Genomic DNA, 16,791 nt, shown 5'->3' on the forward strand with positions numbered 1-16,791 from the left:
CTAGCTAGTGGAGTGAGGATAGTTTTGATCTTGTATAGTTAGCCAAGTTTTTTATTAACATTTTTAATAGTTTGATTAATATGCATATCAAACCTGAGGTTATTATCAACTGCTACACCTAAGAGTTTGGTACAGGGATCTGGGACAATAACAGTGCCATTGTTAGATTTTATAGTAAAGGTTGGAGAGGAGGCTTTATGAGTGGGGGAGAAAATCAGCAGCTTTGTTTTGTTAGGATTTAATAGGAGACAATTACAGAGACAGTATTAAAAACATTTTGGTATAGTGTCTGCAGACATAAAGGGGAGGTGGCAGAGCAAATCAAAGGGGAGTCAATAGCATTTTGATTACAGGTGGCTGTTGGGATGACTGTGTACAGATGATTAATAAAGACAGAAAATAATAGGGGTCCTAATATAGAGCTCTGAGGGACTCCAGTGGTGATAGGTAGAAGGGAAGATAGTTTGTTCTGCGATAATACAGCCTGTTGTCCACCACTCAGATAAAATTTTAACCTTTGGATAGCCTGGACATCTATAAGGATAGTTTTAAGTGTGTGTACAAGTAGTTGATGTTTTTTGCTCTGTAACTTGCTGCTGGTTTCCACACTGCCCTCTTCTACAAGGCCTGATGATGTCATCCACCTTAAGACTACCAGTTGACAGTATTGTATCAAAACTTAAGCCATGACACATGCAATAAATACTGTGATCTATAGAGTGTAAGGCTAGATAGGTAGGGGTTCTCACTCCAGGCTACTTGGTGCGCATGTGTTTCCCAATGGCATAAATATTATCATTTTAGTAACATAGAAATAGGTAGCGTTTTGCAGAATTATATTTGTAATGTGTGATGTGGGTCCCCCAAAGGACTAACCACAACAAGGCCTGCTGATGTCATCAAGCATAATATGTCCTAAACTGACACTGCTAGCAGATATAAGGTGTGATGCGTGCATCACGTACTGTATTCTGCAGTGTGTACCATTGCATAGGTAAGTGTTTTCATCTACATACAGCCAACTTGCACTACATGTGTGCCTTGGTGTGTCTTGTATGCAGTGATTGGAAGTGGTGCTAGCCTCAATGTAGCCATAGTTGTGTGATAGCCTGTTAGAGCATTATACATCATGTTATGGAACCGTAGGATATTTGAACTTCACTGGCAGCAATACAGCCCTCACAATCATAGACATCTTTATACCCGTAATTACAGGATCAGCACATATTGCCCCAGTCCAAGAGGGACACAAACAGATGCCCTGTGCTGAGATAATGGTCACCTAACCAACCATACAAATGGCATGTGGTGAAGTGCACTGAGGTGCTCTGTTAGCCATTAGGCAAGGTTCTTTTTCACTGGTGTGTTTAAGTTTGCTAGATAAATGTCTCCCACTAGCATGTAGTACCAATGTCACATACAAAGTTAATGTCCTTACAGTGAGTTATCCATCTACTATGACTCCTACAGATAGGCAGCACATGGAATAAAGCAGGGTCACACATTGCCCCGTATATAAGGCACAGATCACCTCTGAGTAATCTATATGCCACAGGTGACAATGACACTCATTGCAGACTATCCCCATTGAACACATACTGAAGATGTGAAATGACCTTGTGTGGGAGCATACTGTTGTGTGCAGTTGCCAGTACTGCTTGGAAAAGTACATCACCAAATGGCCACTGCACTCAGATACTAGCATGCTAAGAGAAGAATACTTGGGGGTTATGAGCATGTCACAGGTGACTGTGGCCTCAGCTATGCCATATGATTCCTGTCATACCATTGTAGAGACAGGGTGATCTGAGGCACATTAGCTGTAAACCTGTATGGCCAGGTCTGTGTGCCCAGTTCATTTACCCCTGAGTATGTACATCACATGCTGCGACTGATGTGCTGCTTACCAGGTACATAGGTCTAACTGATGGAATTGATACTACATATACGGGGAGTTTATGGCTATTACTATGTCAACAGACATGTGTTCACAATACCCTCTTGGATAGTGACATACCATAGATAGTCTATGATTCCAAGCAGTAGAGGACCCAGAGCTGCACCCTGTTAATTGTTGCTGCTGAAAGATCAGCTATTGGAGGTGGATGTCCCTATGCTTTGTAAATGTTGCCTGAGCGGAGATATAGTCAGACAGCTTGGCTGAGTGTAGGGGGTTGTATGCCCTGATGTACCCTCCCCCAGGTCCATGGTGACTGCCTCGGAAATGTCCACCACGTGTACAGTCATGCTCCTCCTGTCACACATCCAAATTGTATACATATATGTGGGTTCTATATTAGAACATCAAAGTTTCAAAACTTTGAATGTTCTAATACCGATCCCTATTCAGCAAACGCTGACAACATCAAACATGCAGAACAGTGAATTGTTTCCTAGGGGAAAAAATTCACTGTTCCCCAAAACACATACACACAACACAAGCACACCAAATAAACAGCAATTCACACATATACACCTATAATCTTACATCTAACCCTACACTAAATTGTATATACACCACTAACTATCCACTTACCTTAACCCAAACCCTAACCCTAAGGTCCATCACAATCATACACTCACCTCACCCGCACCTTAACCCTAACTCACCTACCCCACCCTAACCCTCACGTCCACACAATCACACACTTAATTGACCCGTGCCCTAACCCTAACTCACCTAACCCACACCCAATCACACACTTACCTGAGCCCGACCCGTAACTTTCTACCACAGCTCTGAAAATAGCGACGCAACAGAAACAGACAACTGAATTCTTTCCCTGGGAAAAAAAATCAGTTTTCTGTAGCTTCGCTATTTTCAGCGTTCGCTGAATAGGGGTCGATATTAGAACATTCGAAGTTTTAAAACTTTGATGTGTTAATATAGACCCTATATGTGTACTGATCAGCTCCATGATGATCACACCTACAGCCATACAGATATGAATACTCAGACAAACAGGTGTATAGTTATGTTGGTCAGTGGATGCACCACCTCTATGCAGGGGTATAACAGTTGCTGTTCTCCACTCAGCTGATGTGCAGGCAGTACTGTCAGTAGGATTGCAAAGTTGTCCCAATGGTGTTAGTAATTCTTGTCAGATCACATGTGGCATGCAACCTGGAATGTTAGCATGTGCAATAGATGCTGTGTATCTTCCAGTGAGAGGCCAGTTACAAACTGCTCTGCAAATATGGAAGTTATTGGACAGGTTGTAGGAATGTGATGTGTCATATGTGGTGGGGACAAGGGAGTGTAGTTGATGATACAGTGTGGGAGTACAGGTTAGGTATGAGTCCAGACCCATCATATGTGGCATCATGATGTATGAGGTCACCGACAATCTGGGCCTGTCCTTTGAGGTCACACATGTAACTACACTGTGCCTTGTGGTTCTACTTTGTGTGGGTGGCTACTTTTGTCACTTATCTTGTCTACTCAACATCATAACAACACTATGTGCTTCTTTTAGCTGAGGAAGTAGTGCTGTCCCAGCACTGTCCAACTGTTATTGTACAGCCTGCTAATGGCAGTTGTCCACCAGTCAGGTTTGCTGAGCCATGATGAGCCTGTGCCCCTCCTGCCACATACAGACAAGTTCATGCTGTTGTAGTACTGTTGACATAATGCATGGGTGAAGGGAGAGGTGCAGTCACTCTACGTCAGCCATCCCAGAGGAGGTAATAAATGGCTGTCTTGACATATATGTCTGTATTGTCTGCAAGGGGGGGGGGTACATGCTGGTATTTCTAAGGAGAATGATCTGTGGCCAGATCCCACAAGGGAGGACCTCACATTGGAGGGGCTGTACTGGTCACGCATACTGGTAAACACATGATGCAATATGTTGTTTCCCCAAGTGGGCATGTCATGGCACTGCTAAAGGACATTGTAGGTAAGGACCTGGACCATCCTTTGGGCAAGTAAGCTGCAGCATGACTAAGCAACATAGTGTGTACATAATAAACTTCCCTAACATGTTTATCTGTGCTATGTACAGACACCTTGCATTTCTCTCTTCCTGCAAAATGCTGGAAGTAACTGTAACACTTACTGAACAGAGTGCAACTAGCATGTAGTGTCAAGCGGTGCCCTCAGATCCCTAAGTCATGTCACCTGAAATACCATGATAGGAGTTAGCATGGATACGTGCATTGACACTTTCATACACCTAGTGACACTGGACCAAACACTGCTATTTTTCTTCAAGGCCAGATCATGCCTACCGACTTTAACTGGTGGAGTTCATTGACTGTTACACTATACAATGGATGTCGGACATATGTCTCACTCCATGTCTCACTCCACCAACCATAACCTAACAAGGTGTATGACAATATTAGGCCAGTAGGCCTTGCTGGAGACTGTTTATGTCATGTAGAGACTGTTATGTCAGCTGGTGTATAGGCCAAGTGTCTGACAGTCATACTTTGGGAAGATAGCAGTGGGAGACCTGCACTACAATGACACCAGTCACCAGTGGGGGTTCACCATCCTACATTATTGGCATACCCCATGTATCTATTCCCTCTCTGTAGTCACAGCCACTTTCAGTAACCTCTGACTTAATACATTAGCAGATGATTGCATATTGGGAGCTGTCACAGACTCCCGCACAGAACCAACAGTTATCCAGGATGGCCTAAGACACAGTTAATTGTACTTTGAGCCACTGACAAAGACTAATTGCCAATGACTACACAATACTATCTGTGGGAAATCATCCACCCCTGCAAATTATTGAAGTGTCCACACACTGCACACAGTTGAGCCATTACACATGGAGTTATGGACACAGAGAGTAATGTAGCCTTTGACTCTCACTGGTTGGTAAGATGTGGGGATGCAGTCACTGTTGTACACCCTACACTGACAGGTTTGGAATGTAAATCCCAGATTGCCACTGCTATACTGAATGCGGCAGTCATCACAGCTATCATTGTATGCAATGGCACCCTTGCTATGTCACTACACAGGCATATCATACAACTGTAGCAGCCACACAGTTTCCATGGTACACCAATACACAGCATAGATAACATGTCCTATGGAGTCCGTGTCATGACCGTACATGTATAGTCTGTCCCTTAAATACTTTGGAGGGGATGTGAATGGCTCCATACAGGGAGGTGTCAGATCCCACTGTATACTTCCCATGTATCCATTACAGGACTAACACGTCTCACCTGTTCTACACATCTACAACTTCACTGTGGTATACATAGTACATGCTGGAGAGACAGGTATGTAACACAGACAGTACGCCATACATGAAACAGAGCTCCCATGCATGTGAAGCAAGCATCTGCTGTGAAACAGCATGTGCAGGTTACAAAATGGGATGCAGAACTCAACACTCATAATGGGTGTTGGGCAACTGTCTGTACAGGACACATGATATTTGTAGATGAGTCATCTCCATCACCACAGCTTGTAGATGCATGAGTTCCCAAAACTCTGGTGACACTTACCAAGGGTAGCAAACCTGTTTACAGATTTGGGATGCACGAATATGCTGAATGCCACCATTGTCCTTGTTAGCCTGTTATACACAAATGAACCAATGGAGCCATGCACCTATAGTGCTGTACCTTGCTGTAGACATATTTATGCTGTGCTGACATGCCATCCTGTGCTGCTTTATTGCCGCTGTGTATCCATAAGTTATCCCAACAGACTTCTGAAACAGAAACATAAACATGTCTATGACACACCTGTTATCATGTAACTATACAGCCATTACAATTCATACAACATAAGGTACACAAAAGTATGTGGCATACTCATGACAAATGCCAGCATACAGTGTCTGTCTTTAAGCACTACAAGTGTCATGGCAAAACAGCACTGCATTACACAAGTACATGTTAACCAATATAGTCACCCTTTGTATCAGACACATAGCTTCATTTCCCTGCATCTAGGGCAAGGATGTTAAGGATGTGGCACAGGTATCACCACTTGCACAGGGTGTTGTATGGGGGTGCAGAAGGCCTAGGCTGACCCAAATGGTTGACTGAGTGTGTATGAGTCAGGAAGGGACGCAGGTAAGTTGGACCATAAAAAGGTGCTGTGTGTGTCTGTAGGTAAGCAGCATTTGCCAGTGGTGTGTGAGTGTGTGCTTGTACACAGTCAAGCTCAGTGCTAGCCCTACATGTGTGCATGTTGGACAGCTTTGGACTACATGGTAGAGTTGACAGTTCACCATCTCTGGCCTCAAACTTGGGAACTGTCTCTGCCAGGAGTTGCACCTCCATGCCCAAGGTCAGAAGTGTCTGACGGTAACTGCTGCCTGCTGGGACTGTGTTCCCCATGGGAAAGCCCAGGACCACGTGTCCATAGCCTGCCATGTTGTGGTATGGACAGCACACTCCCCTCTGTAGCACTGGATGTACTGTCAGTATGAGAGCATGATTGTGCATGGCCAGACTCTCAGCAGATGGGACTGCTGACCTACGTCCATGAATTTGATGTTGAATTCCAACCACATGTTACAGCACAGACAATGTGCGGTCCAAGAAGACACTGTCTCAGCCCACATTCTGTCCACTGATCCAGGGTGTCCCCAATGTGGTGGAGGCAGTCACGGATGTCAGACTGTGCTGCATCCATAACCCTAAGCTTATGTCTGGTGTTCCATTCAGAATTTCCTGTGCCTCCTTGATGGCCTGAAACATGTGCTGAGTGACCCGTGATGTGACACCTGCAACAGGTGATGGATGGACAGCAGGCCTCCTGTCAATCCACATGTGTGGGGCCTTGCCAGATCTCTGGTTATGGCCAGTGTCTACAATCACTGGAGCCATAGTTGCCACACTTTCTTGTTCAATGTCCATACTCACTGACTGTTCAATATCTGTGGCCTCCAGGGACTGGGTACGTGTGGGCATAATGACTGTGTGCGGTAACAATGGTGGCAAAAGAGGGAAATCTGCCTGTGGGACAGATTCAGCCCCCAGCATCCCCATGTGTGCCTCACTGTGGCCACCATCATCATCAGAGTCTGAAGAGACAATGACACCAGGTTGTGTAGGGGACAGAGACCAACCCCCCCCCCCCGGTCACCTGTCATAAGAAAGAAAAAAGTGGTACATGAATACCTGCACTATTGTGTATGAAAAATCCACCAATACCCATAGTAACAAATACCCACAACTGGATTAGCAGTCAAATTTTTTCCTCTCTGCTTTTGTCCAAAATACACTTCCTCAGAACAAAATACATATTCAGCTCAAGACCTTTATAACAATCACTTAAGGTAAATCAAATAAAATATGACTAGTACAATTTACCTTTTAATTAAGCATATGACACTATACTTGATAAAACAACACATAAAAAACCATTACACCTGCCTTAACAAATATATTGAAATACGTTTCACTGCCTAATTTAATGTCCTTTCAACCTTTTGTTTTTTAAAAGGCATTTTAGATTAAATGCCTCATTTAAACCAGGAGGCTTATCTTTTCTTAATTATCACTGCCAAAGTGTTTCTATTTGTTCAACTACACTCCTGTGATTACCTCCTCCAAGGTCCTTATTTACCTGTTCCAGAATGGAAAATAAAAACATTCTACACTGTTTACACATGACATTATGTTTAAATAGGCGTTATTCTGTCCCTTAACTTTAATAGAATATAAATGTTCTTAACAAAACAGTGTCATGCTTGTCAGGAGCAAGACCATGGCCTTGAACAATACTGATGGACCTGTGAAAAGTTGAGGGTGAGGTAATGTCAGTACCAATGCATGTTGCAGCACAAGAAGGTAACACATCCATATAGTTCACATTTACAATACTTACTGTGTTACTTGTTGTATTGGTCACATTCTGAGTATTAGAGTACAACTGAGGTAAAACCCTCCCCCCCACAAAGAACTAAGACCTGACACCCTCGTAATAGTATGTACAGCCTGACATATTGACTGCTACAGTATTACAAGGCTGATCACAATAAGCCTACCTGCATGCTCCTCTGCTGTGGAAATTGTGGCATCCACCTCCACCATGTATGGTGTGCCTAGATTTGCCATAAATTCCTCACTGGCCGAGAGTGATTCTTCCACTGCAGGGCCTCCACTGGTGACAGCACGACCCCTGGCTACATCTTCTGCCTTTTATCATGAAGCATTGATAATGTCTGTTGTACTGTGTTGAACCTGCTCATATGCCCTGGCTTGATGGCCCATGCCATTCACCTCATGGACAAGGTCTGCCTACAGTGCAGCTCACTGTCCCCTGTTTTGCTTCCCCCTGGACAGTAGGATGTCATGATGTTGCCTTAGTCCTTCCAGTATAATTTCATTTTCTGCATCAGAGAAGGGTGCATGGTGTCTAGGAGACATAATTCATGAAAGACAACAAAAGGGGAACACATTACAGGATCACATACATGGAAGTACACTATGTACAGCAAGGACAAAATGGCTGATACTGTCCACTGCTTGCTCACACACATCATACGCCACAGTGTTCAAGCATACTAAGTGTGTGGATACAAGTGAGATAGTAGCAATAGTCAGGTATTCCAGTGTATGCCATGACAGATACTGCTGTATGATCATACACTCAACACTCTGGTCTACTGTGGGGTGTCCCCTATGAGCTACCCCTGATAATACATCATAAGAACAATGCCACACAATAAGCAGTATGCTATTACAACCAATATACAGGGGCAGTCTAATGAGACCAGTGTGCCACAGTGACCAATGACAATGCACCCTTGATGTATAGTACATCCTGTGTATGTGTAAGACAGCAGCAGATCAATGAAATGTCATTATCACAGGTCTATGACAGGCTTAATGCTGTATTCCCTATTCCCTGTACATCTATTCACCCATCTGCATCCTGTTGTACACAAAATCAGTTATGTACCTGATGGAGTGCCGTACTCCTCTGTTTATATGTGGTGATAGGCTTGCTCTGTGTGAGGAAAGTCTCATACAGACTGGTTCATCGTAGCCACCTGCTTGCCCTTTAAACGTGCTTCTCTTCAGCAGGTGATTCCCTCTAAACCAATCTGTGGGTCTGAAATGCTAATTGCAGCTAACACAGCTGCTTTGCTCTATCATTGGCCAATGGCATGCAACCACTGTACATTATATAAGGTCTTCATGTAGATTATCCTTCTTTCTGATATGTTGTGCTGGACATTACTGGGGTGATGAGACTACATCGTCACAGAGGGTAGGCCTGTAGCAGAAACCTTACCATAGAAATGTGCATGCTACAGGCTACAGTTGCTGCTGCTGGTAATATACATAGGCAGAGAGTGTGAACACTATGGAGGAAAACAAGTTGTAGAAGTAACTGTGGGAGCTGTGTCAGGCTTGTTGTAGAGGCAGAGCCAGAGTGAGCTACCCTTTCCAGTCCAAATAAGGCATGTGTTTATGGTAAGTATGTTAGGCAAGGGTATTAATAATAGAGTACTAGGCAACATGTTTGGTATGTCCTTGGGGAAGATGGGGTATTAATATAAGAATATGTCCAACATTTGGGCAACTGCCAGGCCATGTGTTACAGTATGGTAGTAATTTTCAGCATGTATGAGAGCAGGCTTTGTTACAAGCAGGGACTTCCAATGTCTATGTTAGCTGTGCAGCTGTGATAAACTGCACAGTGACCTTGGAAGAATTGTGTGGTCCACTCTGATACTAGTGGCCCTCATTTGCTGTACCTGCTTTGACATTCTGTTTGAATGCATATTAATGCATGACGTGACACTTTATGCACATATAATTTAGCTATAGGGATATGATAAGTGTGTTCCTACCTGCAGGCTTGTGACCTCCATCAGTGAAAAGCAGACATGTCATTTGAAATCCATTGTGTGGATAAAGAGTGCATGACTCCGTCATTAATTGCTGCCTTCACAATACTGTAATTTCACTTCTACACACCACTGAATTTGAACCCAGGACTGTGTGTGGCAATATGTACTGTTTGTAATGTGATTAACAGATCGAGCTACTGAGTCACTGCTGGAGCAGCTGTATTTGCAATATATATGTGCACACATGCAGGCTATGACATACATCTTCTACATCTGTCAGTATGTGCATGGCTTTATATGGATGTATGTATGCACCAGGGTCCCAGTTGAACATCTATTTTGCCATTAATGCCTTAGCAGGTGTCTTTCTACATGTTGCTGCTGAAGGGCACATTTACTTGCTATCACAGGCCTCATTTACATCCAGTGGCATAGCTAGAGTCTGTGCTGCCTGGGGCTGTCTTTGAGTTTTCCACCCCTCCCCCCTCACAAAAATTATGGTCAAATGTGGCCCCCCCTGTACAAAGCCCACATGCCATGCAACCATTCCAGTGTCCCATTACTTGGCTGTTTCTCCTCATTTACCAAAAACACTGTAATGTGCATACTGCTTTATGCTTTACTTCTACAGTGATTATTTGGATTTCATTTAAAACTTGTATGTTAAATTTTATAGCACAAACACTGAAAGACATCTGCTATACAAAGCAATACAGTCTCACAATGAAAACTGACTTAGCATTAAAACTTCTCAGTCCTTGAAATTCAAATTCATTGAAACAGCATTGAAACCCACATTCAAAGAAAATGCATATGGCCAGTGGCAGATAAAGTTTATTTTTGGGTGGTTTTCAAATCATAGGCCCCTTGCACACATATTTAGGACCATGCAAACATATGTGTTCTTTGCTTCACCTTCCTGATTGTATTAAATTATATTCCTTGTATAATACAACATACTTGTTAGAGTGTGTTTTAAGTTATTTCAGAACATTTCCATCATAAAAGTCTACTCAAACTTCTGCCATTACAATCCACCAATATCAGTAAATATGCACAATCTCTGCAGAAGTAAAAGTCATCTAAATAATTCCATATTAAAGAGATCTGTAACTAATGAAGAGGTTGCTGCTAACAAATAACTTTATATTTCATTGTTTCATCTGCAAATAAAGTGCCTGTTGCCCTTGAAGAATAGAGTGTCTTTGTTAGATTAAAAAATGATAAGCTAGTAATATTGCAATAGGGAATGGATGGCAAGCTAAGAGGTTCATTGTTTCTAGGTATCTCTTCCAAAGGAGAGCATTCACAGGACCACAGCATCCATTTCCTTTAAAGTATAACACAATACAGTATCAGCAATCCATCTATAGAATGTGGGAGTAGAATCCACAGCATTCTGCATCAAAATCAATTATACTACATGTTGTGCTACTAACAACACAAACAGACTTGGCATAAGCAGCACTAAACTTCTCTTTCTCTGATGCTTTCAGCTCCTTGTAAAATACACTTGATACTCAACTACATCTCTCAACTTTGCAGCACAAGAAACCTGGAAAAAGACAAAATTTATAGAGGGGGGTCAAAGGCCCAAAACCAGGGACACATTTTAAACATTGCTTGTATAATCTTAGAAAGTTGCTAGAATAAAGTGCATTGTGTTACCATGCATTTTTCTGAAAGATAAGAAAACTGAAACTTAAAGACTATCATTATTTAGTGAATTCAGTTCTCAATGATTTGCCAGTAAAATCACAAATTTTAAAAGGAAGAGACAAAAAGTATGCACCAAACATTCTGTGAAAATTTGGACAGTTGAGAGCTATGGACTCAACTCCTTTAATCACAAGTGGTGGTATGGGTAGATAAATCAGGCTCTTGTTCCTTGTACCTAGGGTACAGGGATTGAGCCTGAGTAACACTAACCTAACTGGGGTATTTTACACACACACACACATACACACACACACACACACACACACACACACACACACACACACACACACACACACACACACACACACCCAACAGCAAACACACATACCCCTACATGTATATTTATTTACATTCTTATGCATATTATATGCACCCCTACATGTATGTCTATTTACATTCTTATGCATATTATATGCTCTAGTATATGAGAGTTGCATGCCTACGAGTTGTCACTGACTCTTCCATTGCGTCACTTCATTAAAAAGACTTTACATGGCAGTGAGTTTCTTCACAGTGTTTTGCATTGTGGGAGCTGGTAGGGTGTTGTCCTGTTTTTTTTATTTTTCCTTTTTTCTCCACTGTGGTGTGACCATGAGGTTGCATGTATAATTTTATGAGGGCTTGTCCACTCATCAGGAATGCAGGAGGAGGGTTCCATCCTGCAAAAAAATTATTTTTTTCCCCATTTTTATAGGTTTTTTTACTCCTTTTTTCTGTGCTTAAATATTCAATAAAGGGTGAGAAAAAAAAGTCTCATCAACAGCTCATACTTAAAACTATGTGTGAAGCTACTGAAACACCCTGTTAGTAAGTATGCATATAAAATGATTTCCTGTTGAATATATGGGGACCATACTTGCAATCTTTGGAAATGTGGAGATAAAAGTGGGAAATGGAAATATATACAAGATGTAATCAGAGCAGTCTTTTGAATGTTCAGTTCATCTAACCTTATGAACACCAGCATAAATGATTAAAAACATTTCAGATCATGGAATGCCATCATTCATTTGTAGGAGATCATGATATAGCAAGGAGTGGGAATATCTCTTTCTCCATTGTATGATCTCAGAGTTGGTCATTATAATTAGCAGGTTTTTATAAAACAGTCGATAGTGTCTGGTTTGCAGAGTGTTGCTTTCTTGGAACTGTACCTAAAACATACTAGAAACAAGATTGCATTTTGCAATTATGCAGGTGGGCTGTGTATAATTACTATCTAATTAACAGCAAAAAACCCAAAAAAACAACAATACTAAACATGGTATTTAAAGCAGCCAGCAACAGCAATCAAAATGATCAATATGTGCCATGTAGGTCAGCAGGCAGCATAAGAACAAATGTGAGCAGCAATAAAACTCTTCGTACCTTGAAGTTGCCTGCATTTTAAAATTGCATGGGCAGAACTGGGGACAGGAAGAACAGGACATGTACAACGCATACACAAATGTGATGCTACAGAACCATTCTGAATAGGACGTCTACAACCAACCATGTATGGGACTGGGGACTGTTATAAAGAAGAACACCCTGAAAAAACATTTTTTTTATTTAAAATTAGTAAAGTAAATGCACACACACAATCCCAAAAGTGCCACCGGGGGGGCACCCATCCATTATTATGTCCTTGGCTTTCTAGTGGTGTACTATTGCACCAGAATCCAAAGTATACTCTGATTTTAAATCTTTTTAATTTAATTACTTTTTAATCAAGTTTGCATGCCCCCAGCTCCATTGAAACATGCTTAATGACTGTAACTGGCAATTACTATGTTTTCTTTAAACCACCTGCTTTAATTAAGAGTTGTGTGGTATGGCAGGTTAATACAGTGGTCTGCAGGTGCGATGGTCTTGGGCTCAAAATGTGGGACAGGTGTTTATTTTGTAAGTGTGTATTACAAGTTTAAAAACATATATAGTCCATGTAACTCCATTTAGCTGAGCTGAGCGAAGTTGAGCAACACGGCGTACTGTGCAGCAATACACTAAAAATATAAAGAAAATATAAACAGAAGAAAAATGGGGTGATAAGCAAGTGGTGATAAAAACATAGAGAAAGGCAGGTAGGGATGTACAGGATGAGTGTATGAAAGAACCATAGAAATCCATTTTTTGTACAGCAGGAACTGTACACTTTGACAGAATTTGTACATGACTTTGACATCTCAACCCCGGAGAGAGGGGTGAGGACAACGTAACTGCTTTGTCAAGTCAATTGGACCAGATTATGTGTGTCCAGTGGACATGTGTGTGAAATGGAGAGCTATCTATGGGTCAATATTTTTTTGGGGGGGACAGGTGCTCATTTTTTTTTTCTTATGGTGAGAGTGGACTGTTGGGCAAGGGACATAGGTACATGTGAGAGAGTTAAGTTGGGTAGGTGAGGATGCATTTGCAGACAGAAAAGACAGACAAGACAGCAGACAGAGGCAATGTGTGACATGTGAGGGGGGTGAACACCTTGGATAGGGAGGGTGTTGTGGAATCCAAGTCCTATGTACCTCCAGATGGCAGCAGCATGACTCACATCCCCACCCATTGGACTGTCAGCACTGCTCCTTCACTGCCCCAAGGGTGGCAGTGCTGGAGGCTAGGCACCGGTGGCCAGCATGCTTTCAATCTGGTGCAGGCTGTGGTCAAACCAGTGGTAGACTATCCTGTGCACCAAGATCGTTAGCTCATCCTGGGTGACAATACCCCCACCACCACCGCTTCCAGAGGGGGGACGGGCCCCATCCCATCAGGAGGTACTACCTGACACCACAAGTAGTGCAGGGGCAGTGGAGGGGGCACCATCAGTCTGGGTCCCAGACATGCTGGGACCCAGTGCCATGGCCAGTTTATACAAGGTAGGCAGATCAGCCGGAACCGGCCTACCTTGATGTGCTGTGGTGAATGATGTATAGCAATAAGTTAAGGTTAGTAATAACCAAACCATTGTTAGTATTAACAGAATGGAGCATCATTTTTAATTCATCCAAATACATATTCATGTATATTACGTGTAACACAATAAGGGGTGGGGGGATCCATTACTGACAATGCAGGCTATATCCCTGAAAACACTGATACTAAATATTCTACAGGTGTGTAGTGTCAGTTCTGAGTACAGTGACTAGAATTCTCCTATAGCTGATGTAGCATGTACATACCTTTCAAGCTGTTAGCATGGGTCAGTATGGGCCAAGCAATAACAAATGCAGGTACACAGCTACACAGAACATTTTCACATAATGTGGGCTTCTATAACTACCAAGGTGTTCTGTAAGCAGATTTGGTAATACATTGCATTCCAGGTAATTACTTTTCTGGTATTCCTGTGACAGACAGATTAGGCAGCTTTAACTACATTACATGAAATCTTGACACTTGAGAGGCAGGTTTGTGTACAGTACATAAAACAGACATCTGTCATGCCTTCATTGGCAGGCATGGGAATAGAATACCAATAGCTTTGACTGCAAATGACATCTGTAAAAAAAATTTACTTTATTGGTATTGCTGATAACTGTCTGTGAAATGCTAGCACTATCCTATCTGCTCATAACATGGGCTACCTCAACCATATACCATAGACCATTTGTTCCTGGAGTGGGAGAAAAGGAGAGCATTATGTGACTGAATTTGTTTTGCATTCTAGAACTATTACAGTGCTATACCTGACTGCAGTGACAGTAGAACACAATGCACGGCATAAAGCTGCACTGCATTTATTGAAACAAATCTCTTTGGGAATTAACTACGCTGCTTAACACTTTATTGGTATTGCCAATAAGTGCCTGTGAAATGTAACCACAATCATATCTGCTCATAACATGGGCTACCTCAACCATATACCTTTTGTTCCTGGTGTGGGAGAAAAAGACAGCATTATGTGACTGAATTCATTTTGCATTCTAGAACTATTACAGTGGTTTACTTGACTACTGTGACAGGAGAACACGCATGCATGGAATACAGCCATAATGCATTTATTAAAACAGATTTCTGTAGGAATTAACAATGATGCTTAACACTTTATTGGTATTGCTGATAGATGTCTGTGAAGTCCACACAATATCTGCCCATAGACTGGGCTACCTCACCCATATAACTTTATTATCTTAAGTAGGAGGAATAGAGAGTATTATATGATCAATATTGGCATGGAGATAGCCTTGGATCATACTATGAGTTAAACAATACAGTTTTCAGGCCATTACTTTTGCATTCTACAGCTATTACAGTGTTATACTTCACTGCAGCAACCTCACCATAGACAAGTAATGCATACAGCTCTACTGCAATGATTATGACAACAGAATCCTGCTGAACAGCATTTTGCTTACTGCTATTGGTATTGTTTATTGTTTATTGCAATACATTGGTTATTGTTCATTTATTGCACTACAGCTCTACTTGCCCATTTATTATACTACAGTTGTACTTGCCCATTTATTGCACTGCAGTTTTTATGGTGTATTATTGCAGTAAATGCTTTATTCTTTCTTGCTTATTACATTACAGATAGCATAATAAATCTGTACATACCACACTCACAGCACAACCTGGCCAGACGCCTTGGCATGGGACTCAAAACTGCTAGGCCTCTCAGCTGCAGCCATTGGGAGAGAAGTACACCATTATGCATACCAGTTTTATAGACATTCAGCTTTCATATTGGTAAAACAGAGGAAAACATACTTACATATTTGTGGGGCATTCACAGCTGTAGTTCCTTGGACCCAGGTGTCCAGGGTTCCCCTCTTTCTCCTCTTCAGCGCATCTTAATGGTGATGACACTGCTCACCTGTACAGGGGATACCAGTAACACTGGTGAGTTCCCTGGGCAAATGGTCCCAGGCCTCTGCCTTACACTCTGAGCCCTGAAAACCACCTTGCAGCAGCCTGGGTTCATGATTTTTAACCAGGAACCCAACAAAGACCCTGGACTCCTGAACACCCCATCTCTGCACCCGGAAGCATGCAACTTCACCAGCACTGCCTGCCACATCACCTGTTGATCAGACTCCAAAGACTGTTGCAGAATTCCAAGCTACTGAGCCTAATATAGGCTGTTTTCTCACCCTTACACATAACTGAGCAACATTCAAAAAGCACCACATTGCTTAGCATTGCTCAAACCAGCTAAGTGCAGCTAAGCAGTGTGAAAACTCATACAACTTGGGATTTAGCCCAGCTTAACACCATGCAAACAAAAGTAGCTGTTAGCATGTTTAAGTAGTGCTCAGCCCAGAACAGCAGTGTCATATTTCACAAATTTGTTTTTAAAATTAAACATATA

The sequence above is a fragment of the Protopterus annectens genome, chromosome 2.part1 (genome assembly GCF_019279795.1).
Source record: "Protopterus annectens isolate FY-2018-M chromosome 2.part1, PAN1.0, whole genome shotgun sequence".
Taxonomy (NCBI): Eukaryota; Metazoa; Chordata; order Ceratodontiformes; family Protopteridae; genus Protopterus; species Protopterus annectens.